Here is a 21,398-nt window from a genome sequence, read left to right on the forward strand (position 1 = left end):
GGAAACCCGCCGGAAACCCGACGCCAAAATCGAGCCCACTGTCCCAGAATTAAATACACTCTCTGTCCCAGAATTAAATACACTCACTGCCCGAGAATTAAATGCACTCACTGTACCAGAATTAAATGCACTCACTGTCCCAGAATTAAATGCACTCACTGTACCAGAATTAAATGCACTCACTGTCCCAGAATTAAATACACTCACTGTACCAGAATTAAATGCACTCACTGTCCCAGAATTAAATACATTCACTGTCCCAGAATTAAATACATTCACTGTCCGAGAATTAAGTACACTCACTGTCCCAGAATTAAATACACTCACTGTTCCAGAATTAAATGCACTCACTGTCCCAGAATTATATACACTCACTGTTCCAGAATTAAATAAACTAACTCTCCCAGAATTAAATACACTCACTGTCCCAGAATTAAATACACTCTCTGTCCCAGAATTAAATACACTCACTGTCCCAGAATTAAATGCACTCACTTTTTCAGAATTAAATACACTCACTGTCCCATAATTAAATACATTCTCTGTCCCAGAATTAAATACACTCACTGTCCCAGAATTAAATGCACTCACTTTTTCAGAATTAAATACACTCACTGTCCCATAATTAAATACATTCTCTGTCCCAGAATTAAATACACTCACTGTCCCAGAATTAAACACACTCACGGGGCTCGATTTTACCGTCGGGTTTCCTGTCACGTGACCGGATCGCGCCACGATCCCGCCCACCTCCGGGTTCCCCGATGACGTGCGGGGGTGCGTGCGTGGCCCCCGCTGGTGGGAATCCCGCAGGCAATTAAAGCCAGCGGGATGCCACTTGAGGTTATTTATTTTGCTTGTTCAGGTCATTAACTGACCTGATTAAGGGACTGTGTGTGATTTTGGAGAAACATGGGACTGTTTCACACACTGGGGGAAATAGTCCTAGTTGAACTGGACGTGTTGCAGCCATCAGCCTGTGGCAGCTGCAAAGGTCCATTTGACAGGTTGGGGGGAGACCCTCACCCATTGCAGGAGGCCGCTCTGTCACTTGGGACAAAGTGTGGCCTCCACCACCCCCCTCCGGACGGTCAAAGTGACCAACCTGCACACTCACCCCGGGGTCCGGAGACATGTGCCCACCTTGCAGACCCCCTCAGATGTACATATTGCGGATGGGGGCCTCCGTAGCTGCAGTCATGACCCCCTCGGAGGGCGAACAGCATCACCAGCCTCACCAGCCTCGCCATCCACGCCGTCCACCTCTGACACGTGGAGCTCCACAACAGAGTGCTGTGACACATCCACCTGTACAGCAGGAGGGAGGGCTACCGCAGAGAGAGACGCATCGCAGAGGGCACTACCCTCGCCACAGGGTCCACAGACGGAGGCGCAGCTTCCTGGACCTCTCTGAGCAGCAGTGCACACGGAGGCGCAGATTCACTCGACATGTAGTCGTGGAGATCTGCAGCCTCTTTCATGCCGAGCTGCTCCTGGCTCACCCCAGCACCAACTGCCTACCTATCGCTGCCAAAGTCACCACTGCCCTCCACAACCTCTCCTCCGCATCCTTCCAGGGTGCAGCCGGGTACACCGCCGATGTCTCTCAGTCGTCTGCGCGGAAGAGCCCTGCAAATACACCTGAACCTACTCTGCAGTAACACGATGGGTGGCATCAGTGGTGGGTCCTCATAGTGATACCCAGGAGCGGGCATTATTGGACACAACTGACAGGATTCGCGGAGACATGGCAGTGGTGGTGGCAATATAATGTGTGATGTTTGTTGCTCTGAAATTCAATATAGGTAACACCCATGGCAAACCCTCCGACACCCTTGTGCATCCCCTTCATGCTCACGACACGTTTGCCTTACGCTGCCTACTGCACATATGTGATGCATGCCCTGTGGCTGCAGCACAGGTGGTGGCAGGTTGAGTGAGGCTGGCCGTGAGGGAGATGCACGAGAGGGTGAGTATGGGATGGAGCAATGAGATTGTATGAGGATTGGGTTGCGTGTTAGTGGCGGGGTGAGTACTGGCGAGGTGAGTAGGTGGAGGTAAGATGAGGATGGGGTTTGAGTGGGTATGAGGGGTGATGTGACAGAGTAGTGTTGGCGGTGCCGAAGGAGATGTGGGGTGGGGGCGGTGTTGTGGCAGACGGAGTGTAGGGGAAAGACTACGTGTTCTCACTGTGGCTGACCTACTGCGGTCATTGGAGCGCCTCCTGCACTGTATGCAGGTGGGCGATATGTTGGTGGCGCAGGTGACCCCCTCTGCCACCTCGAGCCAGGCCTTTTTGGTGGCAGAGGCAGGCCGCTTCCTCCCGCCCGCCGGGTGGAAGAGCTCTGTCCTCCCCCTCCTCCTCACCCCATCTGATGATATCTGGAGTGAGGCATCATTAAACTGGGAGCAGCCTTCACCCTGGGCTGCTCCATGCTGTAATTTGTTCCATTGGTTGCAGTATCTGTCAGTGGAGGACTGCCCCTTTAACTAGAGAGCCTCCAGCTGACAGATCGCACTGCGCATGCGCAGCCCACACGAAGCGCAGACCAGCAGCGCGGACCGCGGAGGAGCAGGTAAGTGAATCCAATTAGTGTGTTGCCTGCTAAGATCGCGCGGGCAACCCAGTAATTTCACCGGGCGCGGAGGCCACGCTCCCCAAACCCAACCCGCCGGAAACCCGCAGGCCTGGTAAAATCAGGCCCACAGTCACAGAATTAAATACACACACTCTCCCAGAATTAAATACACTCTCTGTCCCAGAATTAAAAACAATCACTGTCCCAGGATTAAACACACTCACTGTCCCAGAATTAAATACATTCACTGTCCCAGAATTAAATACACTCACTGTCCCAGAATTAAATACACTCACTGTCCCAGAATTAAACACACTCACTGTCCCAGAATTAAATACACTCACTGTCCCAGAATTAAATACAATCACTGTCCCAGAATTAAATACACTCACTGTCCCAGAATTAAATACACTCACTGTCCTAGAATTAAATGCACTCACTGTCCCAGAATTAAATACACTCACTGTCCTAGAATTAAATACACTCACTGTTCCAGAATTAAATACACTCACTGTCCTAGAATTAAATACACTCACTGTTCCAGAATTAAAGACAATCACTGTCCGAGAATTAAATGCACTCACTGTCCCAGAATTAAATACACTCACTGTCCTAGAATTAAATGCACTCACTGTCCCAGAATTAAATACACTCACTGTCCTAGAATTAAATGCACTCACTGTTCCAGAATTAAATACACTCACTGTCCTAGAATTAAATGCACTCACTGTTCCAGAATTAAATACACTCACTGTCCTAGAATTAAATACACTCACTGTCCTAGAATTAAATGCACTCACTGTCCTAGAATTAAATGCACTCACTGTTCCAGAATTAAATACACTCACTGTCCTAGAATTAAATGCACTCACTGTCCCAGAATTAAATACACTCACTGTCCTAGAATTAAATGCACTCACTGTCCTAGAATTAAATACACTCACTGTTCCAGAATTAAAGACAATCACTGTCCGAGAATTAAATGCACTCACTGTCCTAGAATTAAATACACTCACTGTTCCAGAATTAAAGACAATCACTGTCCGAGAATTAAATACACTCACTGTCCTAGAATTAAATGCACTCACTGTCCCAGAATTAAATACACTCACTGTCCCAGAATTAAATACACTCACTGTCCTAGAATTAAATACACTCACTGTTCCAGAATTAAAGACAATCACTGTCCGAGAATTAAATGCACTCACTGTCCCAGAATTAAATACACTCACTGTCCCAGAATTAAATACACTGAAAGTTCCAGAATTAAAGACACTCACTGTCCCAGAATTAAATACACTGAAAGTTCCAGAATTAAACACACTCACTGTCCCAGAATTAAATACACTCTGGGCCCGATTTTAGCACCCGCTACCGGGTGCGTTCTCGGCGGGGGGGCCCCGAAAATCCCGAAATCCAGGTGCTGGATCGGATCGCGCCTCAATCCCGCCCACTTCCGGGTTCCCCGATGACGTGCGGGGATGCGCGCGCAGCCTTCACTGGTGGGAATCCCGCAGGCAATTAAAGCCAGCGGGATGCCTCTTGAGAGTATTTACTTTGCTTGTTCAGGTCATTAACTGACCTAATTAAGGGACTGTGTGTGATTTTGGATAAACATGGGACTGTTTCACACACTGGGGGAAACAGTCCCAGTTGAAATGGACGTGTTGCAGCCGTCAGCCTGTGGCAGCTGCAAAGGTCCATTTGACAGGTGAGGGGGGGAGACCCTCAGCCATTGCAGGAGGCCACTCTGTCACTTGGGACAAAGTTTGGCCTCCACCACCCTCCTCCTGATGGTCGAAGTCACCAACCTGCACACTTACCCCGGGGTCCGGAGACATGTACCTACCTTGCGGACCCCCTCAGATGTACATATTGCGGATGGGGGCCGCCGTAGCTGCAGTCATGACCTCCTCGGAGGGCGAACAGCATCACCAGCCTCACCAGCCTCGCCATCCACGCCGTCCACCTCTGACACGTGGAGCTCCACAACAGAGTGCTGTGACACATCCACCTGTACAGCAGGAGGGAGGGCTACCGCAGAGAGAGATGAGTCGCAGAGGGCACTACCCTCGCCACAGGGTCCACAGACCGAGGCTCAGGCTCCTGGACCTCCCTGAGCAGCAGTGCACACGGATGGTCAGAGTCAGTCGACATCTGCAGCCTCCTTCATGCCGAGCTGCTCCTGGCTGGCCCGTGCACCATCTTCCTACCTGTCGCTGTCAAAGTCACCACTGCCCTCCCGAACTTCTGCACCACAGCCTTCCAGGCTGCAACCGGGGACATCCCCGATGTCTCTCAGTCGTCTGCGCAGAAGAGCCCTGCAAATACACCTACACCCACTCTGCAGTGACACACTGGGTGGCATCAGTGTTGGATCCTCATAGTGATACCCAGGAGCAGGCATTATTGCACAAACCGGACAGGATTCGCGAAGACATGGCAGTAGTGGTGCCAATATAATGTGTGATGTGAGTTGTTCTTTAATTCAATAGAAGTAAGAACCATGACGAACCGTCAAACACCCTTGTGCATCCCCTTCATGCTCACGACATGTTTGCCTTGCGCTGCCTACTGCACATATGTAATGCATGCCCTGTGGCTGCAGCACAGGTGGTGGCAGGTTGAGTGAGGCTGGCCGTGAGAGAGATGCACGAGAGGGTGAGTATGAGATAGAGCCATGAGATTGTATGAGGATTGGGTTGAGTGGTAGTGGCGGGATGAGTACTGGCGAGGTGAGTAAGTGCAGGTAAGATGAGGATGAGGTTTGAGTAGGTGTGAGGGGTGATGTGACAGAGTAGTGTTGGCAGTGCCGAAAGAGATGTGGGGTGGGGGCAGTGTTGTGGCAGACGGAGTGTAGGGGAAAGACTACGTGTTCTCACTGCGGCTGACCTACTGAGGTCATTGCAGCGCCTCCTGCACTGTATGCAGGTGGGCGATATGTTGGTGGCACAGGTGACCCTCTCTGCCACCTTGAACCAGGCCTTCTTGGTGGAAGAGGCAGGCCGTTTGCTCCCGCCCGCAGGGGGGAAGATCTCTGTCCTCCCCCTCCTCCTCACCCCATCTAATGATACCTGGGGTGAGGCACCATTAAACTGGGAGCAGCCTTCCGCCTGGGCTGCTCCATGCTGTAATTTTTGCTGTTTGTGGCAGCATCTGTCAGTGGAGGACTGCCCCTTTAAATAGAGAGCCTCCAGCTGACAGATCTTCCTGCGCATGCGCAGCCCGCCCAACGCGCAGATCAGCATCGGGGAACCCGGAGGAGCAGGTAAGTGGATCCAATTAGTGGATTGCCTGCTACGATCGCGCGGGAAACCCACTAATTTCACCGGGCGCGTTGAAAACGCGCCCGCTGGCCCACCCGCCGAGAACCCGCACCCCTGGTAAAATCGGGAACACTGTCCCAGAATTAAATACACTCACTGTCCCAGAATTAAATACAATCACTGTCCCAGAATTAAATACACTCACTGTCCAAGAATTAAAGACACTCACTGTCCCAGAATTAAATACAAACACTGTTCGAGAATTAAATACAAACACTGTTCGAGAATTAAATACACTCACTGTCCAAGAATTAAAGACACTCACGGGGCTCGAATTTAGCAGGCCTGCGGGTTCCCAGTGGGTGGTCCTCCGGGAGCGTCGAAAACGCGGACGGCTAATTGTGTGCATCCCCAACGCGATCGCGGGATAATTGGACCCATTAAGCCCTGCTTCCGGGTTCTGCGCTCCCCAGCTGCGTGCCGGCCGGCTGCGCATGCGCAGTACCGTCGACGCGATGTAGGAGCTCCAGTTAAAGGGGCAGTCTCCCAAAGCCCCTCCTGCTGCAAGCAAGAGGTTTGAGACGATGGCTCAGCCAAGGGGAAAGGCTGCGCCCCGTTTTTCAGATCTGGCACTGCAGCTGATGCTGGAGGGCGTGAGGAGGAGGAGGGAAACACTCTTCCCAGAAGATGGGCGCAAGTTCCCTGCCGCCGCAACCAGGAAGGCATGGGCAGAGGTGGCGGCGGAGGTGAGCAGCAGGGGCAACACCCCAAGGACTTGGGAGCAGTGCCGCAAGCGCTTCAATGACCTGACTAGGTCTGGCAAGGTGAGTACACCAACGCACCCTCCCACATCCCGTCCCCACCATCACGCCAAGCAGATCACAACCCCTTCCTGCACAGCCACCACTGCGCTCCATCAGCAATCCTCACAGCCACTCATTCACCATCCTCGCCGTGCACGCAAGTACCCACCGTCCCTGACCCCACCCGAACACTACCACACACCCCAATCCCCATGCAATGGGATGGCCACGTGGCCCACGCTTCCCCCCATCCGTTCCGCGCCACGCTCAACCCAACCACACCGATGCTCGATGCGTCTCATGATGCAAGACGCACCCACTCACACGTCTGTGTTTTGCCTTCACAGGAGAAGAGAAGCAAGAACAAAAGGGAAAGGGCACGCACCGGAGGTGGGCCGCCGCAAGTGGTGGAGCTCACCGACGCAGAGGTGGAGGCGCTCGACCTCGCCCGCACGCGACATTGCCTGTCGGTGGCCGATGGCGAGTGTGTCGCTGCCGAAACGGCCGGTAAGGGAAAGCTGTCACTCAACACCCATGATCGCGAGTTACCGTCTCATCACCTGCCATCAGGCGCACTGTCAAGTTGGTCCACATGCCTCAAAGTGCCCTCTGTTCTCTTGCAGGTCCGTCTTTGGGTCAAGCGAGCGTGGAGGGCGATTCCTCAGAGGACATGGCGGTCTCTGAGGGTGCATCGTCACATCAGAGCCAACCATCCACCAGCGCAGAGACACGCACCTCGGTGGGTCCCCTCGCCAACTAGTTGGGGTAGCACTTGGTGAGTCACCGCGCACGAGTGAGCATGAGCAGACCCTGGTGGCAGGGGCAGCTGCGGAGGGTCCGCGACAGAGGGAGCACTCATCTCCAGGCTCTGCTCAGCCGGACCCAGATGCTGAACCCAGGGGGCCACCAGTGAAAAGGAGAGTCGTCGAGGGCCACCAGCTAATTGCTGAGGTACTGGGAGAGGTGCCGCGCGCATTGTCCACAATAGCGCAGGCGATGGAGGAGTCCACCTCCTGCATGTGGGCATTGGTGGCGCAGGCACAGGAGGGTACCGGCGACACAGTGTCGCGGGTAGGTGCGGGACTGTCTGCGGTGGAGGACAGGCTGGCCTCCCTCGAGCGTCACGCACAGCTCCACTTCGAGTCCTTGCAGGCCCTCACAACGTCTGTACGGATTCAGGGTGAGCAACATTCCGCCGCCATCAACAGGCTGACGGATACACTAGGGGTGGCCTTGCAAGGCCTCACACATGCCATCCAAACTGCCGTCCAGCAGGGTGGAAGGGGTGATGTGGGCCGAGGCCAAGAGAGGGATGATGGTGACCGGGGACATGGAAGCGGGGACGCCTCTCAAGGCGTCCCCACGTCCCACCCGTCGCCCACCTCTCAACCAGTACCCGCAATGGTGCCTCCTCTCCAGGTGGCCGAGTCTGCCCCTGCCCCGGTGCAGGAGGAGCAGTCTGTGGAGGTGCCCTCACGGGCACCGAAACCCAGGGGCCGTCCGCCAAAAGCATCTACCCGGTCAAGGCAAGAAGACGAGCAACCTGCCACTACCTCTGCTGGAGCCACAGGGGTAGCACCACGTAGGGGTTCCCGGAGAAGAATTGCACAGGCCTTATAATCACAAAGGGAATACACCAGGGTGTTTATTATTTTGTACTTTGTTTCTTAAATGATGTCACATTCCAGATATTAAATAGTCTATTCTCACCACTCCTGCCACCTCTCGTCCATTCTTCCACGGCTTGTGCAATAGTTGCGTTCCGTGGAGGCCATCATGCCGGCGAACACCTGCTGCCACCCATTGGGCACACTGCTGTGGGTGCAGGATTACTGGCAGCACTCTTCAGTGGAGGGGGCTGGTATGGCCGCTCGCCTGTGCAGGTGAGGAGATGCGAGCGCCTCGCAGTGTCTGACTCTAGGAGAACCGTTGACGTATGAGTGCGTCCCTGGCCCGGCGACCATCCCGGTGAGTCGCGGCTCGGCGCATGGGTCGTCCAACATCCTCTGGCGCGTCCTCCTCCTCCTCCGCCTCCTCCTCCTCCTCCTCCTCCTCGCCCTCGCCTTCCTCAATGTGGGTGGCGGGTGTGGATGGGGCCTCCTCCAGCGGCACCCCTCTCTGTTGGGCCATGTTGTGCAGGGCACAGCAGACAACTATGATTCGTCCCACTCTGAATGGTGTGTATTGGAGCGCTCCCCCAGAACGATCAAGGCACCTGAAGCGCATCTTGAGCAGCCCTATGGTCTGCTCAATTGTAGACCTGGTAGCAGTGTGGCTGTCATTGTACCGACGCTCCGGCTCGGTGATGGGGTTCCTCAGAGGTGTCATGAGCCACGTGTGGAGGGGATACCCCTTGTCGCCGAGGAGCCAGCCGTTGCCGGCGTTGGGTGCCTGCAGGATGGGCGGGACGGCGGACTCCCTGAGGACGAAGGCATCGTGGCAGCTGCCGGGGTATCTGGCGCACACGTGTAGGAATCTCTGGCGGTGGTCACAGATGAGCTGGGCGTTCATGGAGTGATACCCCTTCCTGTTGATGAACAGCCCTGGCTCATGCGGAGGTGCCCGTATTGCGATGTGGGTGCAGTCGATTACACCCTGCACCCGTGGGAAGCCGGCTATGGCATGGAATCCAACCGCCCTCTCCATCTGGCTGCGCTCGTCCATGGCGAAGTTGATGTAGTGGGAGGCCCTGCGGAACAACCCATCGGTGACCTGCCTTATGCACTTGTGTGCAGAGGACTGACAGACCCCGGTGATGTCCCCGGTGGCACCCTGGAAGGAACCGGATGCGAAGAAGTTGAGGGCAGTGGTGACTTTGACGGCGACAGGTAGGAAGATGCTGCTTGGTCCATCAGGGAGCAGCTCGTCGTTAAGGAGGCTGCAGATGTCGGCGACTACCTGGCGATTGACTCTGAGCCTCCGTATGCACTGCTCCTCGGAGAGGTCCATGAAGCTGAGCCTCGCTCTGTAGACCCTGTGCGAAGGGTAGGGCCTCCTGCGACGCATCTCTCTCTGCGGTTGCCCTCCCTCCTGCTGTGCAGGTGGGTGTGCCGCAGCACCGTGTTGGGGGGCCCCACCTCTCCGAGGCGGACAGCGTGGACTGCGAGGCTGCTGGGGCTGGTCATCCTGTTCATCCTCCGACGATGTCAACGCACCACCCATCTGGCAGGTGTTGGTGTGAGGGGTTGTGCAGGGTAGGTGGGTGGGTCCTCGGACTGGGGCTGCGGTTTCGTGTCGGTCTGTCCTCTGGCTTGGCGGGGGTTGGTGGAGGGCAGGGGGTGCCCTATGTGACGCGGTGGCCTCCTGCGTGGGTGAGGGCGCTCCCCCGTGGAGCGCACCTTGGCACCTGCCACAGGCTGCTGGCTGCAACACGCCTGGTTTGAAGGGTCCTGTTTCCCCCAGTGTGGGAAACTGACTGCCTTGAACCTAAAATCCCACACTTCCTCTTTTGACAGCTGCTTCAGTTCATTAACTGGCCACAACGAGCAAGTTAAGTGCTCTCAAGTGGAACCCCGCTGGCTTTAATTGCCTGCGGGATTCCCACCAGCGGGGCTTTCGCGCGCAGCCCCGTACGTCAGCGCGGTACCCGGAAGCGGCCGGGATTTCGTCCGAATCCGGTCACGTGATCGGAGATCGGGATTTTCGGGGCCCCCCCGCTGGAAACCCGCAGGTAACCCGACCCTAAAATCGAGCCCACTGTCCCAGAATTAAATACACTCACTGTCCCAGAATTAAAGACACTCACTGTCCCAGAATTAAATACACTCTCTGTCCCAGAATTAAATACACTCTCTGTCCCAGAATTAAACACAATCACTGTCCCAGAATTAAATACACTCACTGTCCCAGAATTAAATACACTCACTGTTCGAGAATTAAATACACTCACTGTCCCAGAATTAAATACACTCACTGTCCCAGAATTAAACACAATCACTGTCCCAGAATTAAATACACTCACTGTCCCAGAATTAAATACACTCACTGTTCGAGAATTAAATACACTCACTGTCCCAGAATTAAATGCACTCACTGTTCGAGAATTAAATACACTCACTGTTCCAGAATTAAATACAATCACTGTCCCAGAATTAAATACACTCACTGTTCCAGAATTAAACACAATCACTGTCCCAGAATTAAATGCACTCACTGTCCCTGAATTAAATACACTCACTGTCCCAGAATTAAATGCACTCACTGTCCCAGAATTAAATACACTCACTGTCCCAGAATTAAATACACTCACTGTCCCAGAATTAAATACACTCAATGTCCCAGAATTAAATAAACTCACTGTCCCAGAATTAAAAACAATCACTGTCACAGAATTAAATACACTCACTGTCCCAGAATTAAATACACTCACTGTCCCAGAATTAAAAACAATCACTGTCACAGAATTAAAAAAACTCACTGTCCCAGAATTAAATACACTCACTGTCCCAGAATTAAATACACTCACTGTCCCAGAATTTAAAAAACTCACTGTCCCAGAATTAAATTCACTCACTGTCCCAGAATTAAATTCACTCACTGTCCCAGAATTAAATACACTCTCTGTCCCAGAATTAAATACACTCACTGTCCCAGAATTAAATACACTCACTGTCCCAGAATTAAATACACTCACTGTCAGAATTAAATACACTCACTGTCCCAGAATTAAATGCACTCACTGTCCCAGAATTAAATGCACTCACTGTCCCAGAATTAAATACACTCACTGTCCCAGAATTAAATACACTCACTGTCCCAGAATTAAATACACTCACTGTCCCAGAATTAAATACACTCACTGTCCCAGAATTAAATACACTCACTGTCCCAGAATTAAATGCACTCACTGTCCCAGAATTAAATGCACTCACTGTCCCAGAATTAAATACACTCACTGTCCCAGAATTAAATACACTCACTGTCCCAGAATTAAATACACTCTCTGTCCCAGAATTAAATGCACTCTCTGTCCCATAATTAAATGCACTCACTCTCCCTGAATTAAAAGCATTCTCTGTCCCTGAATTAAATACACTCACTGTTCCAGAATTAAATACAATCACTGTCCGAGAATTAAATTCACACACTGTCCCAGAATTAAATACACTCTCTGTCCCAGAATTAAATGCACTCTCTGTCCCATAATTAAATGCACTCACTCTCCCTGAATTAAATGCACTCTCTGTCCCAGAATTAAATACATTCACTGTCCCAGAATTAAATACATTCACTGTCCCAGAATTAAATACATTCACTGTCCCAGAATTAAATACATTCACTGTCCCAGAATTAAATACACTCACTGTCCCAGAATTAAATACACTCACTGTCCCAGAATTAAATACACTCAATGTCCCAGAATTAAATACACTCACACTCCCAGAATTAAATACACTCACTGTCCCAGAATGAGGGTCTTTTACAGAATAAATATGGAGAAACTTTTTCCCTTGTCAGGAGGGATGATAACCAGAGATCACAGGAGGGGATGAGGAAAACTGATTTAATGCAGCGAGTTGTTGTTTTCTGCCTGAAAGGGCGGTGGAAGCAGATTCAATGGAACTTTCAATAGGGAATTGGATTTCTACTTTTAAATGAAAAATTTGCAGGGCTATTGGGAAAGTGAAGTGGACTGAGACTAAATGGTAGCTCTTTCAGAGAGTCAGTGCAGGCAGGATGGGCCAAATGGCCTCCTTGTGTGCTCTATGATTCTATGATTCCATAATTCATGTTGTAGGATTTTTAGCATCTCATCTGAACAATGGCACCTCCAGCAATGCAGTATTCCCTCAACGATGCACGTTATTTAAGCTTGGACTATGTGCTGAAGTTCTGGTGTGGGACAGTCCTTCTCACACAAAGTTGGCAACTGAGCCAAGCTGTCACAAGATTGACTGGCGTAGCAAATGGCAATGCTCCATTGACTTGTGAAGTCGAGGGTTCTTCTGTGACTTTGTTAGGAGACATTGTAGAATCAGTGTGGGAGGTGTTTTTCCACCTGCTAACTTATGCTGTCTGTAATCTGGGAGAGATTGATCCCACTGGTGTGAGCTGCATTCACAGCCATGCCCAGAAGCACCGGAAACTATGCCTTAAGTCATGAATACCATGGCAACTGCTTGAATTCAATCAGAGTGAGTTTTGAGTGGTACTGATGGAGATCAGCCTTGTTCTGCACTGCACTTTTGCAGTCCGATCCAACTCTTGGATTTCTCCTCTGGTAGTTCTGTGTTACAAGAAATAATATAACATGGTTTCAGTGGTCTCATTTATTATTGGAACATCACAAATCAGAAAATGATGAATAAAACCAATTTATGGTTCCCATTGGCGGAAAGGTCAAGAACCAGAGGACATAGATTTAAGGTGATTGGCAAAAGAACCAAAGGTGACATGAGGAAAAACTTTTTTACACAGCGAGTGGTTATGATCTGGAATGCACTGCCCGAGGGGGTGGTGGAGGCAGATTCAATCATGGCCTTCAAAAGGGAACTGGATAAGTACTTGAAAGGAAAACATTTGCAGGGTTACGGGGAAAGGGCGGGGGAGTGGGACTTGCAGGCTTGCACTTGCATAGAGCCGGCGCGGACTCGATGGGCCAAATGGCCTCCTTCCGTGCTGTAACCTTTCTATGATTCTATGATTCTGTGATGATTCATCTGTTGTATCATCATGTGACTCGAGCAATATGTCCTTGTTGCGAAAGTGAGGCGTGACTTTCCTCACTTCCTGAACACAATCTAGGTTTTCCAAACGATAATTGTGAAGACACTTCCCCTTTTAAGCCTGAGGTCACCCTCTTTGGACACTTCAAATGGCTTTTCATATCACTCTTTTGGATCCCACTTCATTCCAACAGGACACAGAAGGATTGTTTCGTTGGACAAACATCTGCAAGGGTCACTGTGACCAGGTTTAGCTCTGAAAGTCGTGAAAACATTTCAACTCAACCAAAACTAAAAAGTGAGTCACCTTTTGAGGCGCATCTGGGGGCTTTTCAAGCTCGCAAGTAAAATCTGACCCAGGTCTGGCAGCCTATGAGACAAGGTGGTGAGATTACGAGATCATTTTCCAAATGAAAGCCATGTTTTTTTTTTAGCAATTTACCTCAGCATCTGCAAAGGACCAAAGAATTCATTAAAAAAAAAGCCCTCAGGTCTGCTTTTCATTAGAGCTGCAATGCGAAAGAAAATTTATGAATGACTCCCACCCTGGCAGGTTACTAGGTTGCTTACACAGCTGTTTCAGGGATACAGCCATTGAATGTAATCCCGTTGCATACTGTGCTTTCATGTTTAAGACGCTGTGTAAAAATAGCACACTACACAATCAGATTTCATGCTCAATGCATAACCCAGTGAAATATTTAACATTAATTGGAAGTGTTCTTGCGCTTTCAAGGCCCTTTATCCCTATTGCCAGAATCCCTGTTATATCTCAACGATGTCAGGACTGGGCAAAGCTCTGCAGCCAATTTGAATCACTCCACTTTACTGCACAAATCATTAGACATTGGGGAATAAGTAATTAATATCATAATTGTAATTACAACATGCCTTCAAATGGCTCTGGCTCCTGCGGTTTCAGAGATGATAAATTAAAGTGCTTATTTTGGCTTGTTTGGGAGATGTGTCGTTTTTCAGAGGGATTGAATCAAACATCTCCAACGCTGCAATCATTGTGACCCCTGACCCTATGATGCTTCTTCCTCTGTTCCTCGGTCCCGGAGCTGGGAATGGATTCCACGAGACTGGCGGAACTTTGAACAACTGATTTTGAACAACCGTGTTGAATCTCCAACAACAGCAACAACAACTTGCATTTATATAGCGCCTTTAACATAGTAAAATGTCCCAAGGTGCTTCACAGGAGCGATTATCAGACAAAACTTGTCACTGAGCCACATAAGGAGATAATAGTACAGGTGACCAAAAGCTTGGTCAAAGCAGTAAGTTTTAAGGAGTGACTTACAGGAGGAGAGAGAGGCGGAGAGGTTTAGGGAGGGAATTCCAGAGCCTGGGGCCTAGGCAGTTTCCAAGGTGGAGAAGGCCCTTGAACATGCTATTGTGCAGAGAAGTGATGCCGTCCTTTAACTCAGTGGGTAGCACTCTCACCGCTGAGTCAGAAGGTCAAGGGTTCATGTCCCATTCCATAGACTTGAACACATAAACCAGACTAAAACTCCAGTACAGTACTGAGGGAGTGCTGCATCGTCAGAGGTGCCGTCTTTCAGATGCGATGTTAAACTGAGGCTCTGTCTGCCCTCTCATGTGAAAGATCCCATTGGACTCTTCAGAGAAGAGCAGGGGGAGTTCTCTCCAGTGTCCTGGCCAATATCTGTCCCTCAACCAACATCACTAAAAACAGATTATCTGGTCAATATCTCATTCTCGTTTGTGGGATCTTGCTGTGCACAATTTGGCTGCCGTGTTTCCTACATTACAACAGTGACTATGCTTCGAAGGAGAACTTCATTGGCTGTAAAGCACTTTGGGACGTCTTGAGGTTGTGAGAGGCGCTATATAAATGCAAGTCTTTCTTTTTTTAACAGGCTGCATCACAACTGACTCCTCGCTCCCTCCTTCCGTCCCAAACCCTCCTTGTATGGAATATGAGGACCCTGCGAGGAAACCTCTGTGGGTTAGCAGTTCATTCACACTGGCTGGCAGTATTCCCGCTCTGTCATTAACCTGCCAATGGGAGAGAAATCCAGGCCAATGACTCCTCAGTTATCAATATACCCCAGCACTTGGCAGCAATATTTTAAAATTTGTTCTTGGGAACATTTAAATATCAGCAAAAGCGACATTTATTGCCCATAACTAGTTCCCTGGCAACTGACTGGCCGACAGCAGGGGAATTAAGGATCAGCCTTGCAATGTGGGACTGGAGTCACGTTTAGGCCGGACTGGGTAGGGGCGAGAGGTTCCCTTCCCTGAACCAGTTGGGTTTTTACAACAATCTGGCAGCTTTCATCATCATTTTTTGATGCCAGCCCACAATGTACAGGATTCATTGAATTCAATTTCACAACTTGCCGTGTCAGACTCAAACTCTCAGCCTCTGCGTTGTTAGACTACAACCATTAGCACGACACTGCACACACCTCACAATCATCTACACTTGTGTGTGCACAGTTCGCAGCCAGCATTCAACACACACACATATATACATGTACATATGCATATATTAAACATATACATTTACATATACATATTAATGTACATATACATATAAGCATACAGAGTCAACACTTATTTTGGACTCATATATACACACAGAATTGACTATGGGTATTCCTTATACAAAGTCTCTCATACACACTCACACTCACACACATACACACTCACACACAATTGCACACACTCACACTCTCACACACTCACACACATTATGACCAGTCTTAGCTGTGATGCTCTCCTGGTCGAATGGCCATTTGGTCAGATGCAGCCTAGTGCTGTATGTGAGTCGCTGCCTTCAGGTCTCTGGATCTCAGAGGATCTGGGTGGTGCTGTGGGCCAGAGCTTGGTTCTGTTACTCAGGGGCCGATATTTGGAGAGCAGAATGAACAACCCTTGGATAGGCAGAACCTCTATCTGTTGCCCCTAATAGGGTGGTACGTGGTTAGTTATCCAGGTCCTTTGCCCCTGGGCTACTTGCCAATCTGTGACTGTCTGGGTACAATTTCGCAAAAAGAGTGAATCTTTTCTCACACAGATTTGATGCAGTGTGATATCTCACAGCAAATCCTGTGAATTTATCCAAATTCCACATATAGGGGTAGATTTTGACTTCAATGGAAATGAAAATCGGGAGAGTTGTAATGCGAGCTGCCAACTGGCTATACCTGTCTTGCACTATCTCACAAAGCCAAGATTGACCCCACACTGATTTCTGCCCCTGTCCCACAGTTTTGAATAAACAGTCCGGGCAGCAGTGAGAGAGTGGGTTTCTGAGTGATAACAGTCTCGCTCATAGACAGATCCTGCACAGCACACTGAGTTGCACACCATCCCCTGGTGTGACTGCTCTTCTTTAACCCTCTCCTCACTCACTTCTGTTAGCAGTAACCGAGAAAACACACACTCTTTGTACCGAGTCCCCTCTCAGCAGAGTGATGTGCTTCTGGCAACACCTACTTACAAAAGCCTGAGAAAGTAACTGTGCATTAAGATACTCGTGACTAACGACACACCTTCCACCACACACGCACAAATCTACTTTCATCCTTTACCAAAATGAATCTCTCTCACTTTCACCATACGTAGGATGCTGTTCTGCTCACAACCTAATTTCTAGTTTTGAAATAATGAGGGTGGATTCACTCTCGGTTATTGTGTAGCACAGATGAGTCACCTCTTGGCTTTAAGCTATTAACACACACCCGCATTTGGATAAATCTACTCTTCAGTATAAAATAAATGTCACCCCTCTCCTCTCCTTCCAATTCTGGTATTTGTGCGTTCAGAACTGCATTGGTCAGATTGGGCGTAGGTCTGTGTACAGACGGCTGTCCAGTCCCAGCTCTGAAATAAACTGGGCCCTGAGTACAGTACATCTGCCACTCCAAAAATAAAATCAATTCATCTCCCTGCTTTGCCTTTCCCAACCCTCCAGCCCTAAAATATGTGACTCCCTGCATCAATAGCCCACACAGACTCTCAGAGCCTGAAACACGTAGCTGCTCTGGAAACTCATTTAAGGCGCTGTTATGTTTGGTGCTTTGCCTCCATAGCTTGGGTCATGGGAGAGCTCCTTGCATTAATATTGCTAAAACTAGCTCCCTTTTCCCAGTAACAAAATCATGGGCCTAACGAACATGAGTGTATGATTCTGCTATTGGGATATGGGAGCTCTGTAATCCAGTCTAAACATTCACTCTCTTCACCACCGGCGCACCGTGGCTGCAGTGTGTCTTAGCTACAGGATGCACTGCAGCAACTCTGCGACAGCACCTCCCAAACCTGTGACCTCCACCACCTAGAAGGACAAGGGTAACAGGTGCATGGGAATATCATTCCCTCCAATTTCCCCTCCAAGTCACACACCAACACAGCTTGGACGGCCGTTCCTTCATCGTCGCTGGGTCAAAATCCTGGAATTCCCTTCCTAACAGCACTGCGGGAGAACCTTCACCACACGGACTGCAGTGATTCAAGAAGGCGGCTCACCACCACCTTCTCAAGGGCAATTAGGGATGGGCAATAAATGCCGGCCTCGCCAGCGACGCCCACATCCCGAGAATGAATAAAAAACATGGATCCAATGCACGGTCATCACCTTCTTGCGATGTGAGGCACGGGAGCCAAATATAAAAGCAGATTGAGAGACTTCACTTTCAGAGCTGCCCAACCCTCCAGGCCGTGCTCAGACTGGGATTTATCTCCTGGCCTCATAAACTGACCCATTCTGATTAAACATGGTTTCGGGCAATTTCCATGGAAACAGCATATTCCCACTAATTATGGTCTGCGCAACCACTATTAAATCTGAAGGAAGTCTAATTTAGGATTGTGGTCTTTTCCTAAGTCCAAACCTGGCCAGGCAGTGGGGGGGAGTGGGTTTGGGGGGAATAAGAGCCATAGTTTGAGTTCAGATATTTCTTTTTCTGCTAATGAAAATTCATTGAACACCTTAGTAATAAATGGATTTTTATTTAAAAAAACATACTTTTGGTCTCTGGTTAAATTTTAGAAATTTATGTTCAACTCATCTAAATACCAAACAGCCCGGTCCAAAACTGGACAGGAGCCAGAACCAACCGGACTGGAGCCAGCACCAACCAGACAGGAGCCAGCACCACCCAGACAGGAGCCAGCACCACCCAGACAGGAGCCAGCACCACCCAGACAGGAGCCAGCACCACCCAGACAGGAGCCAGCACCAACCAGACAGGAGCCAGCACCACCCAGACAGGAGCCAGCACCACCCAGACAGGAGCCAGCACCACCCAGACTGGAGCCAGAACCAACCAGACAGGAGCCAGCACCACCCAGACAGGAGCCAGCACCAACCGGACAGGAGCCAGAACCAACCGGACAGGAGCCAGAACCAACCGGACAGGAGCCAGAACCAACCAGACTGGCACCAGCACCAACCAGACAGGTGCCAGCACCAACCAGACAGGAGCCAGCACCAACCGGACAGGAGCCAGCACCAACAAGACAGGAGCCAGAACCAACCGGACAGGTGCCAGCACCAACCAGACTGGCACCAGCACAAACCGGACAGGAGCCAGCACCAACCGGACAGGTGCCAGCACCAACCGGACAGGTGCCAGCACCAACAAGACAGGAGCCAGAACCAACCAGACAGGAGCCAGCACCAACCGGACAGGAGCCAGCACCAACCGGACAGGAGCCAGCACCAACCGGACAGGAGCCAGCACCAACCGGACAGGAGCCAGCACCAACCGGACAGGAGCCAGCACCAACAAGACAGGAGCCAGCACCAACCGGACAGGTGCCAGCACCAACCAGACTGGCACCAGCACAAACCGGACAGGAGCCAGCACCAACCGGACAGGTGCCAGCACCAACAAGACAGGAGCCAGCACCAACCGGACAGGAGCCAGCACCAACCGGACAGGTGCCAGCACCAACCAGACAGGAGCCAGAACCAACCAGACAGGTGCCAGAACCAACCGGACAGGAGCCAGAACCAACCAGACAGGAGCCAGCACCAACCAGACAGGAGCCAGAACCAACCAGACAGGTGCCAGCACCAACCGGACAGGTGCCAGCACTAACTGTGACTTAGGTCTGCAGACGTTCTCGAAATGCTGCCTCTTTGTACATTGCAATATCTCACTGAAATGTTCCAATCAGTTTTACAATGTTTGTGTCTCACGGGAGGAAGGGAACTCTGTTAAGACCCGAGCACTCTCAGCCCCGAGTCTTCTCCAGTTTGAACAGATCTAATTTCTGCCGTTAAAATCAAAGTATCTTTACAGCAAAAAAAGCATCTTTTAGTAAAACTGTCAGAAAGCCCTGCTTTCTGATATTCCACAGGTAATCTCACAGGGCAACACAGATCCAAAGTCTTGACAGGACATCAAATATCAAACCAGAGAATAACCTATGGAATGACACACATCAAACAAAATAACTACACATGTTGGAAATCTGAAATAAGAACACATGGCCAGTCAGTGAGCATGTGAGAGAGAACGAGAAGACAGGTTTCAGGTGCAGGCCCTTCATCAGAACTGCACTCCGGAGGATAAGTTATTCCTGGTGGAAAACTGAACCAAACGTGGGAAGCAACAGGTAAAATTAACATTGAGAAGGCCCATCGGTGACAGGAACACTGTGGGGGCAATTTACAACTGCTGCCTGCCCATTTCTCACTGAAAAATGGGCAGGAGAGGGGCGGGGAGCAGGGGGCTTGGGTAGAGGTTGGGGGTCGGGGAGTGGGGGTGGGGGGGGCAGGGGTCATGGGGCATGATGTGGGAGGCAGGGGGTGGGGACAGGGGTGGGGAGCAGGGGACACGGGGCAGGGGGCGGGGGTCAGAGGGTGGGGGCAGAGGGTGGGGGGCAGAAGATGGGGTGCAGGGGGTGGGGGGCAGAAGGTGAGGTGCAAGGGGTGGGGGGCAGAGGGTGGGGGCAGAGGGTGGGGGGCAGAAGATGGGGTGCAGGGGGCGGGGGGCAGAAGGTGAGGTGCAGGGGGTGGGGGGCAGAGGGTGGGGGACAGGGGGCACAGGGCAGGGGGCAGAGGGCAGGGGGCAGCGGGTGGGGGCAGGGGGTAGAGAGTGGGGGGCAGGGGGCACGGGGCAGGGGGCAGGGCCCTCGGCTATCCCTCAGATGTCCAAGGCGCGGCTGATTCAATTTTTAGGGGGGCTTCTAAATGGGAGGCTGTTTAAATATGCAAATCAGGGTCCTACACTGTTGCAGTTGCAATTCTAAAGTAGAAATGGGTGACCCATGCTTGCCCCCGTCTGGAATCAGCTCAGTGCCTGTCTGCCCACCTACTGCTGCCTCACAGCTCGGTCTGAATCTCCCTACCCCTGCCTGTAGCAGGATTAACATGAGAATGGTGATGGGGAGCTGGGACCCAGCGTTCTGATCCATTTTCTTCCCACTCTTTGGTACCACTGCTCCCCAGGACTGGGGGTAAGTCTGGGTTGGCAGCGGTAATGGTCCCGACGTCTCCCGATGGAGCAAGAGGGCCTGGTCTGCCCAATGCCTCGCCTACTTAGACCTTGGTCTCAGCCGAACCCAAAAGTCACTTTTGTCTTCTCATTTTCAAAGGTCTTCTTTCCCTCTAAGTACCCAGTGCCTCTTCTGGTGCTGTGGCAGGCTCCTTGTTGGTGAGGGGGAGCTCTCAGGGTACCCACCCTGCATGGCAAATAACCCCCGCTCCAGGAGAATGGGGCAGGGTCGGAAGGGTGGGTGGATTATCACCCTGACATTACCCAGCTAGCAGAGGGAAACCCTGCCTCAAGTCTCTCCAGCCTTTCCTCATCGCTCAGAGCCCTGACACCAGAGGTCAGCCTCACCACTCTTCTTTGCACTGCCTCCAGCACTCGAGTATCTCCCTTGTATTGGTGACCCGAGCTAGATGCAGCATTCCTGAGGGATATCGTCCAGTTTCCCACTCTGGCAGAGAGTCCCACCTAAAAACGGAACTGTTTTTTTTCTCTTTCAGATGCTGACTGACCTGCTGAGCATTGTTACTGATATTTAAAGCTTACTGTCAAGAATTTCTCGTTGTTGAGTTTACAAACTGGCTTCGCACTGAAATTCCGTCAC

This window comes from Heptranchias perlo, chromosome 33 (genome assembly GCF_035084215.1).
Source record: "Heptranchias perlo isolate sHepPer1 chromosome 33, sHepPer1.hap1, whole genome shotgun sequence".
Taxonomy (NCBI): domain Eukaryota; kingdom Metazoa; phylum Chordata; class Chondrichthyes; order Hexanchiformes; family Hexanchidae; genus Heptranchias; species Heptranchias perlo.